Genomic DNA, 12,436 nt, shown 5'->3' on the forward strand with positions numbered 1-12,436 from the left:
CTTTGTCTTATCCAAGACATCACAACTTACCAATCTCAAATGTACAAGAATAAGAAAACTTTTCCAAGTTCCATATTTGATGAGTGTTATAAACCTACTTAAAACTTTTCACTCAATGTCACAATCTTGACTTTAAGACTTGATATTGGAACGAAGTGTGATTGACTTCTTGATTTAACCATTTCTACAATACTTGATTCCTCTTCTTAGACATGAAATTGCACTAAGACTCACTTAGAGGATCTATTGAGACATGGTTCTTAATCTTTAAGACTTATCATAAAACACAATAAAAGGTACTCTCCCTTCTTCCTAGAAAAGAGAAACTTTTATCTTTCTGCCTACTCGATTCTTCTTTATTCGTTCTACTATTCATTGAAACTCTTTCAATCAATCTCAGAATTACACTTAATCTTATAAGTATAATCACATTTACTAAACTTTAGTAAATCATGACGAATATCTTTGTCACTCTTGTGGTGGACTTGATCAACGCACAACCTAGTGTACTTGATCTCCTAGTCCTTCAACTGACACTTTGCCAAAGAATTAGTCTAAGTTTCCCAAATGTGAAAGTTTTCCATTCATCATACAATACACATTGCATGATTCCAAGTTTCTGTCCAATTGAAACTTGGGCGATGAGAAAGTCTCCCTATTTGGTACACTTTTGACATTTCCATAATTAAGAATCAAATTCATTTTGCTAATAATAGAAGTACATGAACATCAAATTTTCATATATTTCATTGTAAGGATAAATAAATAAGACAAAATCAAAATTTATTTTATTGCGGAAAAAACTTGTCCTTACAATGCAATTCAACTGAAAAACTATGTTAACAATCTATTCTAACTCCAAGTTGTAGCTCAAGAATCCATTCTTCAAGTAATGCGATCGAAATCCATTTCTTCATGATCAGATTCAGCTCACTTCTTTTCTCAAGCTTCCTCTCTTTTCTTCGATCCTACAAAACATCAAAATGTAATATTATCACATCATGTATTAAGAATCTAGAATAGGAACTTAAAAGAGTTAGTTAATGGATTTTACCTGAAGCAGAGCCATACGTCTTGACTCTCCCATCTCTTAGATCTCTCAGGTAATTAGGGCAGCTTCGTCTCCAATGCCCCTTCTCTTGGCAATAAAAGCAAATAGACTCCTTTGGCACAACACATCGGACAATCACAGACTTAGTTCTTTCTGGACTTCCAATGTTGCCAGTATCCATTGAAGTTTGGGAGTTTGATTCACTAGACAAATTTGCTTGACCAGCACGCCAAATCATTGCTGATTCAACAGCTATAAGCAAATAGGTGAGATCAATTAGGGTCACGTCGTGGTCCATCATATAGTACTCTCTAACGAACTCACTATATGATTCAGGAAGTGACTGAAGAACCCAGTCAACAGCCAACTCACTTGAAATCTCGACACCCAACATGTTTAACCTATCAATGTATGACTTCATCTCTAAGACGTGCGCACACACAGGTTTCCCATCTTCGTGTTTACTTGCCAAAAGGGCTTGAGTGAGCTTGTACTTTTCAAGCCTTTGAACTTGTGGGTCAGGGAGAATAATTGGAGGAGGTGGAGGAAGTGAAGCATGACTCTCATTTTCTTGATCGTATCTCGGAACGTCATCTTCATTTGGAAAGCTTGTTCCAAAGGATTTGGGAAGACCATTGTAAGATTCAGATATCTACAAAACGGGAGAAAATTCAAGTTAAGTTGATTAGAATTCTTGATGCAACACCCAAATGAAACATCAAGCTAGGATCCAACACAATACTCTACAACCTAGAAGAGGGATGCCGTAATCTAGTTGCAGAATATTTGAAGGTAGGTAAATGACGATTTACCAATTTCCACCATGAAAAACGAAAAAGAAGTTTAAGTTTTAAATGAATTGAAACTCCTAGATCTTTTGAGACTCATTGAACTCTTCAATGGCATGTTTAATCTCGATTATGCCCTACTATTCGTGACTGGGATGCCGAGGATCACAAACAAGGTGTAAATAACCATATGAATCACGTGGTGCACCCAATGCTACTATCACCTAATCAATGTGCCGGTTAGCCACACACGCTCCATTGATCTATGATAAGCATCGAGCCACCCTTTGCCACCAATGTCATCCCCAAATTAGTGTGCCGGTTAACCACACACGCTCCACTAACGTTTGACAAGGGTACGAAGTGTAATTCCATGGGTTAGCATACAATTTCACATTTTGCCTAAAGTAACTATGATTTGGGAATTTGAAAAAGCATTTAGTTACTTTGTACTTCATTATACTTATAATGGAAGGTTCCTGTCCTATCCTACCCGTTCGGCTAACGACCCTCCACTAGTCAAGAGTGCGGTGGGTAAGAGTGGATACCCATTCAATCGCCATTTTATAGGCAATTTCCTTAAACACCCCTTATAGACTAGCTTCGTGAATGAGGCCTACTAACGGTAAGACTGAATTTTTAGTTATACATATATAATATTAAACTTTTAATGTTATATATAGTATAAGGGTGTATTTTACACTTTTAAAATACTAGGTGGTTTAAATTATACTTTTAATTAACCAAAATCATTATGGATTTATTAAATCTCTTTTAATTATACACTTAATTAATTTAATAAAACCATAAGGGTTTAATTTGAACTTTTCAAAATCAGGGTTTTGGAATTTAGACTTTCAAAATTAACTTTTAATCAACAATTTAAATTCCAAAACTTGAGGGCAAGTTTTGAAACTCTTCAAAACAATTAGGTTTTAATCTCACTTAAAATTTTCGAATTTAAGACATTTAAATTAAAATTTTAAATATTAAAACTCTTGATTTAATAATTACCATAAATTAAACAATTAATTTAAATTATTAAATCACAAGGGATTATCTAGATCATGAGGATAATTACCAATTATACATCTAAGATATCCTAATCCCTTGAATCCCTCTCTAAATCTCGAAAATAAGGGATGGGATAATTCAATATCTTTAATTACCATATTTAACAGTTAAAAGATAATTATAAGATATGGGATTATCCAAATCCCTAAAATTTAGGATCTAACCTTGGGGAAGGAGGTAATTTCGAAATCCAAGGGTTGGATAACCCTAGATTTCAAAATCTTGGAGGCTAAGGAAAGGATTTGGGAAACCCTAGCAAAAATCGCCGTCTAGGGTTTTGCAACCCTAATTGCGAAAATTACCTAGCCTTTAGGGTTTATTAGCCATAAACCCTAATATGTCAAGTTTACAAATTTGAATAAAAGCTAATTGAAAACAAAAAACAATAGCTCTGATACCACTGATGGGTCTTATACAAACAATCCTATGTGTGCATGCAACCCTAGTATTGGATCTATGTTTTCACTATTAGTTATACAACTTTATGAACACAAAAAGAAACCTGGCATGCTACTATATTTTCGAAATTCATATATAAAGCTAGAATACATACCTTTTGTTGTTATATAGCAATAACAACTAGTTCCTTGAATTTCCTTAGCTCTTGAAAGCAAGTACCACAAGTGTAGTACCTCTAATGGAGTCACAAACACCATATGCAACTTGGATGAAGAGGAGAAGAAAAAAGAGGCACCAAAAACGGCTGGAAACCCTAATGGAAGTGTTGTTCACGTTTTTGGGGCTTAAGGGTCCCTTTTATACATGTAGGCTATTAGGGTTTACAACTAGGAAACCCTAATCTGACTGCTTAGGCCCTAAGCAGCCCATAGACTCCTTAAACATATCCCTTGGACGATTTCTAATGGGCTTCCCATAGAATTCGTTCAACCTATATATTATTAGGTGATCCATAGCCCAATTATAATTATCTTATAATTACAACTTCAGTCCCCTAAGTTTAATTAATCTCTTTTAACCACAAAATTAATTCTTAATTAATTCTTGACCAATATTAATTAAACAATATGATTTCTCCTTTAATATATTATTCTCATAATATATTAATAAATCATATTTAAACCTTTCTCTCCTTAAATCATCCTACATATTGCTATGGTGAAGGCAACCCAAAAGGACCATGCTCATAATCGGGTCAAGTACATACCAAAACAGTTATGGACTTAGACACTAATCCAACAAGAAGTTCCCTTTAATCTGTTAACCCACTTCCATCTCACAATCTTTGTTTGAACAGATGACGATGACGACACTACTCACCCGATTCCGGCAACCTCCACATTTTTAAGCTGAAAGTATTCTTCGTTAACTTTCGGATTCAGGTAAATCTCATCCCTATTAGGTTAGTTTTAGTTCAATTGCACAATATACTTTGTTAGGGTTTAATTTCTCATTTTTTCTTTTTCAATCGATGTCCCTCTTATCTCTCAGCATTATATACATGAATAACCTTGAAAGTTAGAATTAGAACTTGAGTTAGGGCTTGATTCATCATAGTTTGTCATCCAATTTATGAGAATTTAAGGATTCAGGAACACCAGTAGCCAAAACCTTTAGGTTTTCCCCAATTCTCTTTCATATTTAGGAGGTGGTCTCTCTGATAAGTCCTATTCCCTTTTGAGGTCTTGAAGTTGATGTGGTTTCTCTAATAAGTCCTATTCCCTTATGAGGTCTTGAATCATGATGCTGACTTCTACTGCCAGTTGTTGCTTCACTTGGAGCCATGTTAAGGCTAGTGGTATTTGTCACAGGAGCAGCAGCAGCATATACAAATTTTGAAGCCAACACTCTCATCTTCATGCATCTAGCTCTCATCAAACCATGTTTCATCTTATGCCCTTGCATCCACACATTTTCACAGATCCTCTCAAGGGCACAAAATCATAATCTTCTTCTTCTACTTCATAGAAAATTACCCAAATACCCCGTGAAAGACTTGTTATAGGATGCTCACAGGTTCATCATCTGATTCTGATGTTTGCAAACACTCTTCTGGATTGGCATAAAAGTAATCTTCTTCTTTGGGTTTAATAGAAATAACCAATCTTTTTGTGGGATTTCCCATTCTTTCTTGATAGAGCTTTTTGTTAACAATTTTATTAAATCATAGATTTTTTTTGTTCTTAGCTACTTGAAATACATATAATGAATTAGTTTAGCTACCTGATAGAGCTTTTATATAAGTATGTAGGGTATTAAATAATCTCAAGGTTGACTAGCATTTACCCTTTTCTCAAGGTTGATCCCACTTTTTCTAGTAACAATTGAGACTTTTACAAGCAAAATAAGAGCATTTCGAATCTACATGTAAAATAAATGACCTTTCAGCGTACCTTTTAGCACAAAAGAACATATTCAGAGATAGATTACAATGATTGGATTATATCTATAGGTGCACATCAACCAAGCCTAAAAAAACCTTCTTAGGTCAGGTCAAAGTCATAGTGTTTAAAATGAAGGATTGAGGGAGATTCCAGACCAATTAAAATATACCTTTTTTATCTAGAATGCTCACTACCCCTAAATACTCACGGGTTGCAGCTGGAAAAACAGTTCCCAGATTGCCTGACTTCACAATTTCAAGAAGCCAATCCGAGAAATTTTTCAGTTTTGTACTTAAGTATATATGTTTTCAATCGAACCCCCTGCAGCTGAATAAAGAAGCTTCAGATTATAAAAAATTTGAAGTAGATATTTAATTCTTGAACATTTTTATTTATTTATTTATTTATTTATTTTTTATTTTTATCAATTCCACTTATCATACCTGAAGTACAAGGTTGATCAACTAGTTTGTTCTTGATTTGTATTGAATATTCTTCTTCAAATTTTATAAGCCCCTCGAGCAAAATACTTATATAAGGATACAAGTTTCTTTGTATCAAAGACTTGAGTTCTTCACGCTCATTTTCCAATAATGGGATTTTATAAAGAGTCTTGGCCTGATAAAAAGAAAACATTTATGTTCAAAAACTCAATTATCATGAAAAGGGTATGCAAAAAATATTTCCAGCTGGATTCTTTGATTCAATGGAGCATCTTGTTATCCACTTAGCTCGAGAAGCTATGCTTGGTGGTCCGGTTCAATATAGGTGGATGTATCTGATGGGTTTTGGTCATAAGACATCCTATGTGCTCATACAAACCCTAATGCTTGGATCTAGGTTTCTCTATTGTACATGCAAGTTATCCAAGACTATAAACCCTAATTCTAGCATACAAGTAATCATATTAACATAAGAATAGGTTTAAGGTATTACCTTGATTGTTATGTAGCAATAACAATCCCAAATCTCCTTGTATTGACTTTGGAAGGCTTAGAGTCACAATTGTCACTCCTCTAATGGCTTACAAACACCAAGAGCAAATGGAGAAGTTATAAAGAGAGACGAGAGGTATAGGAATTCGTCTCTAGGACCTCTTGGGAAGGGATTACATGAATTCATGAGCCTTAGGGGTTTATATAGGTGTAAAGATTAGGGTTTTAGTCCTTATCCTTATCTATTTGCTTGCCCACCAAGTAACCATAAGATAAGTCTTAGAAACCCTTATCCTAGTCGAATTCTAAGGCCTTATCACCTTAGATTCGTCCAACCCATTAATAAGATAATCCTTACCTTATTTTGTAACTATCACATAATTACAATTCAGCCCCATCTATTTTAATTAATTACACTCGATCACAAAATTAATTCTTAATTAATTGTTGACCAATATTAATTAAACATATATGATTTCTCCTTTAATATATTATTCTTATAACATATTAATAAATCATAATAACCTCTCTCTCTCTCTCTATTTATTTCTCCAATCAAGTTGCTTTGGTGAAGGCAACCCAAAAGGACCATGCACCATAGGGTCAAGTACATACCAAAATAGTTATGGACTTAGACACTAATCCAACAGTCTCCCACTTGGATAAGTCTAATAACTATTCAGCGTATGACTTCAGATCCTGATCTGCAATTGTAGCTTTCCAAAGCCGCTGTCAACTCTGATCCTATCAGATACTCGTGTCCTTTAGATAAGGGATCAGATATTCCTCCATTCTAGATATCGTATGAGATATGATTTCTAATCATTCTCTTTGTACTATTTCTTGATTTCCGATTTATGACGACTGACTAATTGAACAAATCAAATTAGCCCTAGCCCGACCGAGCATTTACGTTTGTCATCATTAAATCATCGAGGGGCCCAAAGATATCGCTTTTATCCTACTTGGGATAAAAGGAACGGATAAACTTTGATACAATGCTTGCTTGCACTCACTCACCGAATCACACACAACAATATGTTTTATAACACCAAGTTACTAGTGTGTTTTCATATTATCAATGTGCAACCGATTAGCAAGATACAACTCACACATCTCGGTTTCAAGAATATAAGATGTTACCGTCTCACCAATCACTCGTGATACAATTCATGGAGTGATCCAAGTGAGCGTGGGTTTAGTTTAATGCTCAAATTCATATTCATAAGCATTCATGAACGTTGCAACAACCAGTTGCTTATGTCTAATACTCTTTTAGACAATCCACACACCAATTCACGACAATCTTCATTCATACCTACTTCCAACATATGAACGACTGTGGCCCGTTCGAATAATTTGACTGTACTTAACCAATTAAATTATTCAGGAAGTCAAAACATGCAAAGTGAAACACAAGAATAATACTAATCCCATATGGCCTCAACCCTTTGAGTATAAATAAAACTCCTTTTATTTATCACCATATCGATTACTCATTATTTGTCGTTTCGGGTAATCAACTTCTTACTTGAATTAGAACACTTATCCCATGCTCCTAGCATGCACACAATTTTCACCTATGGTTCTTACTTTGTGAAATAGATCACATTGAACACATTTCCAATCATTCTCATTTCACAACTCGAAATCCTTTTTCAAAAGTGTAAGAATATCAAATTCTTGCTACTTATAGAATATGCTAGATTCTAACATTCTATGCAATGATTCTTTCGTAATGTCACTACACCAAAGTCACAAAGACTATTGCTAATGAAATTACAAAATCTTCTATCGGAGATTGTTACTAGAAAATTCCTTAGATATGATGTCTCTCACTCAAACTACATTCCTTTGAACATCCTTTTGCATAAAAGTTTCTAATCTAGACATAGATTTTCAATCTTCAATTCCCAATATGGACACGCTTCCATATTCTCCATATAACAACTCATTCTTAATAGAATCTTATCTATTCGTAATGATGTTGATATGGTCCATTCAATACCATGCTTCCAACTACTCACAAGCAACCAATCCTCGTCAAACTTTGGATTGTCCTTTGATAGTTGTTTAATTATTTTAGTCTAAAACGATTCTAGTCCTTTTTCCCTCTAAATGCGCTAGACATTTTGAAAATTTTAGAATGGTCAAACATTAAAGCATTTGCAATCGATCCTATACCCGAAGCGTATGGGACACGATGCATAATATTCTCTCCCTTAATTATAGCAAAACAACTTTACAACTCTTACGACTTTGCAAGGTATAACTCTTGTTTTCTATAACTAATATTGCCAACTTGCAAAACTTTCCATAATAATCATACAATCATAACTTTTATGCTCCCACTATCATGATGATTATTATAAAACATAACACTTATGCTCCCACTAGCTTCGACATGTATTCATAAACATCTTAACTTCTAGAAAAACAATACCTATTGAATTTATTAAGTCCATGTTTCTAATACTTAATGCTTTGATAATCTTTTATCAAGGCCTCTTAAGCTTATACACCTTTGCCTTAGATAGTTCATATGTGTGTCTAAACAATTAAGACTAATTGCCAAACCTCACAATTCAAATCATGGAAAGGGATACCGTAACCATAATTGAATTCGAGAATGCAACTTTACAATCACTATCTTCTTAAAATCTTTCTTAGTGAAAGCGTTTCCTCACAATCATTTTCATGAAGGAGGAAATCTTATGACACTTAGATTTAAATGGTGTATTTGTTCCTATCCATGTGAATTTGTTAAAACCAAAGTTTACAACAAATTCAAACTCATATGGACTGAACTTTCTTAGTCTTGATTTCTTGCCATATGGTAGCACAGCTGCCCACCACATCTTCCAAGTAGTTAAGCAGCTCACTTTTTCCTATCAATGTACCTTTTATTGATCAAGGTGCCTTGCCCTTTATGCGTTCAAAATGAGAACTCATAGAACTCACATGCATAATTAACTCAATTGGAAACAGCACAGAAACAAAATAATGTTAACACGATAGGTTGTAAACCTCAACTCGTGTGCTAGTGATGATCGATAAGGTTTATTTGATTTGTTCTTGAAACCTTTCAAGACCATTAAGACTCCCACTGACTCCTTGACATATAAGATTCTCTTGTCAATAAACATTTCTTGACAAACAAATATTCAAGAGTTAGTGTAGCTTTTATCAAAACACTTCAGAAATTTGTCCTAGTTGGCCTTTGTCTTATCCAAGACATCACAACTTTCCACATTTAATGAATGTTATAAACCTTCTTAGTACTTGTCACTTATTACCACAATCTTAACTTTAAGACTTGTTATTGGAATGAAGTATGATTGACTTCTTGATTTAACCATTTCTTCAATTCTTGATTCCTCTTCTTAAACATACAATTGTACTAAGACTCACTTAGAGGATCAATTGAGAGATGGTTCTTAATCATTAAGACCTATCATAAAGCATAAAAGCTACTCTCCCTTCTTCTTAGAACGGAGAAACTTTTATCTTTCTGCGTACTTGATTCTTCTTATTCGTTTTGCTATTGATTTAAACCTTTTTTAATCAATTCACAATTACACTTAATCTTATAAGTATAATCATATTTACTAAACCTTTAGTAAATCATAACGAATATCTTGTTACTCTTATGGTGGACTTGATCAATACGCAACTTTGTGTACTCGATCTCCTAGTCCTTCCACTTGACACTTGGTCAACCAATTAGTCTAATTTCCAAATATGAAATTTCTCATTCATCATGCAACCAAGTTGCGTGATTCCAAATTTATGTTCCAATTGAAATTTGGGTGATGAGAATCTCTCCCTATTTGATAAATTCTCGACTTTTTCCATAAGAATCATATCCATTTGTTGAAAAAAAATATTCAAACATCAATTTTCATAACGATTTCATTGCAAGGAAGTAAACAAATAAATAAGTCAAACCAAAATTTATTTTATTTATAAAAGCAGCGGAAAACATTTGTCCTTACAATACAAAATCCGTTGAAAACTATGTATTTCAAAAAGAAAATTTCTAACAACTCTATCATAACTATCTAAGCTCAAAATCTAATCTTCAAGTCCATGCGATCAAGATCCATTTCTTGTGATTAGATTCATCTTGCTCTTTCACCAAGCTTCCTTTCTTTTCACCAATCCTGCACAATATTCAAATGCAATCTTATCACATCATGTATTTTAATCAATGAATAGGAACTTAACGGAGTTAGATAGTGGATTTTACCTGAAGCGCAGCCATACATTTTGACTCTCCCATCTTCTGGACTCTTTAGGCTCTTTGGGCAGACTTGTATCCAACGCCCTTTCTTTTGGCAGCAAACGCAGGTTGGTTCTCCTAGAACATCCTCGGAAGCATGGTCGGTTGACTTTCCCCACAAATATGCTCCATTGGTTTGCCAAATCATTTCCGATTCAGCAGCAATGAGCATGTAAGTGAGGTTGTCGTCATGATCCATCATATAATACTTTCTTTTGAACTCATTATATGATTCAGGAAGCGACTGCAAAACCCAATTTACAGCCAACTCATTCGGGAATGACACACCCAACATTATCAACCGATCGATGTGTGATTTCATTCCTAGAACGTGGACACACACGGATTTACCATCTTCATGTTTCATTTCCAATAGGGCCTTAGTGATATTGAACCTTTCAATTCTTCGATCTTGTGGGTTAGGGAGAACAATTGGAGGAGGTGGAGGAAGTGAAGCATGATTTCTTGTTCCTCGATCGAATCGTGGAATACCATCTTCATGTGGAATTCTTGTTCCACGGGATTTGGTAAGACCATAGTTGTCGAACTTTGACATCTACAAAACGGGAGAAAAAAAAACGAATTCAAGTTAGTTGATAGATTGAGTCCTTAGTAAATCACCCAAATGAGATACTAAGGCTAGAACGCAACACAATACGCTACAAACTAGAAAAGGGATGCCATAATCTAGTTGCAGAGTATTTGAAGGTAAGTGAATGACGATTCACTAATTTCCACCATGAAAAACGAAAAAGAAATTTAAGTTTTAAATCTATGAAAACTCCTAGATCCTTTGAGATTCATTGAACATTTCAATGGCATGTTTAAATCTCGATATGCCCCTCTCGTTTGTGACTGGGATGCCGAGGATAACAAAGCGGGTGTGAATAACCATGCAAACTTACATGGTGCCCTCACATGTTATAGTCACCTATTCGATGTGCCGGTAAACCACACACGCTCCATCGAACTATGACAAACATTGAGTCACCCTTTGCTACCTTTTCTTAGAACCATTTAGTGTGCTGGTAAACCATACACGCTCCACTAACGTCTTCGCAAGGGCACAAAGTGTAATTTCATGGAATTGCTTCAATTCACTTTGCCTAAGTAACTAAGATTGGGAATTTGTAAAAACATTTAGTTACTTTTGTATTTCATTATACTTATAATGGAAGGTTTCGTCCTATCCTACCCGTTCGGCTAACGACCCTCCACTAGTCAAGAGTGCGGTGGGTAAGAGTGGATACCCATTCAATCGCCATTTTATAGGCAATTTCCTTAAACATCCCTTATAGACCAACTTCGTGAATGAGACCTACTAACGGTAAGACTGACTTTTACTCATACATATACATAATGTTAGACTTTTAATGTTATATATAGTATAGGGTGTATTTTACACTTTGAAAATACTAGGTGGTCAAATTTAACAATTATACTTTTAATTCAATTAAATTGTAAACCTAAACTTTTATGGATTTATTAAACTTCTTTTAATTATATACCTTAATTAATTAATAAAACCATAAGGGTGTGATTTGGACTTTTCAAAACATTACTAGGGTTTTAGAATTTAACATTCCTAATTAAACTTTTAATCAAGTTTTAAATTCCAAAACTTGAGGGCAAGTTTTGAAACCTTTTTCAAAACATTAGGGTTTCAACTATTTAAATTTCAAAACAACAAAACTTTTGGGTTCAAATTTAAACTATAAAACCTAAAGGGGAAAATATGAAATTCTCATGACAACAAGGATCAAATAACAAATAATTCAACTTAACATTTAATCACATAATTATCCATATTTGATTTATTTAATGATTTCTTGCAAAACAATTTATCAATTTACTCAAAATAATTAATCAATTATCATATAAGGAAACAATTATCTTATTAATTGATAAATATCTTCAATTAGATCAAAATTATAGTCAAATATATCATATAATCGGATTAATAT

Source organism: Lactuca saligna, chromosome 3 (genome assembly GCF_052625555.1).
Source record: "Lactuca saligna cultivar CGN05327 chromosome 3, ASM5262555v1, whole genome shotgun sequence".
In the NCBI taxonomy this organism is placed as follows: Eukaryota; Viridiplantae; Streptophyta; class Magnoliopsida; order Asterales; family Asteraceae; genus Lactuca; species Lactuca saligna.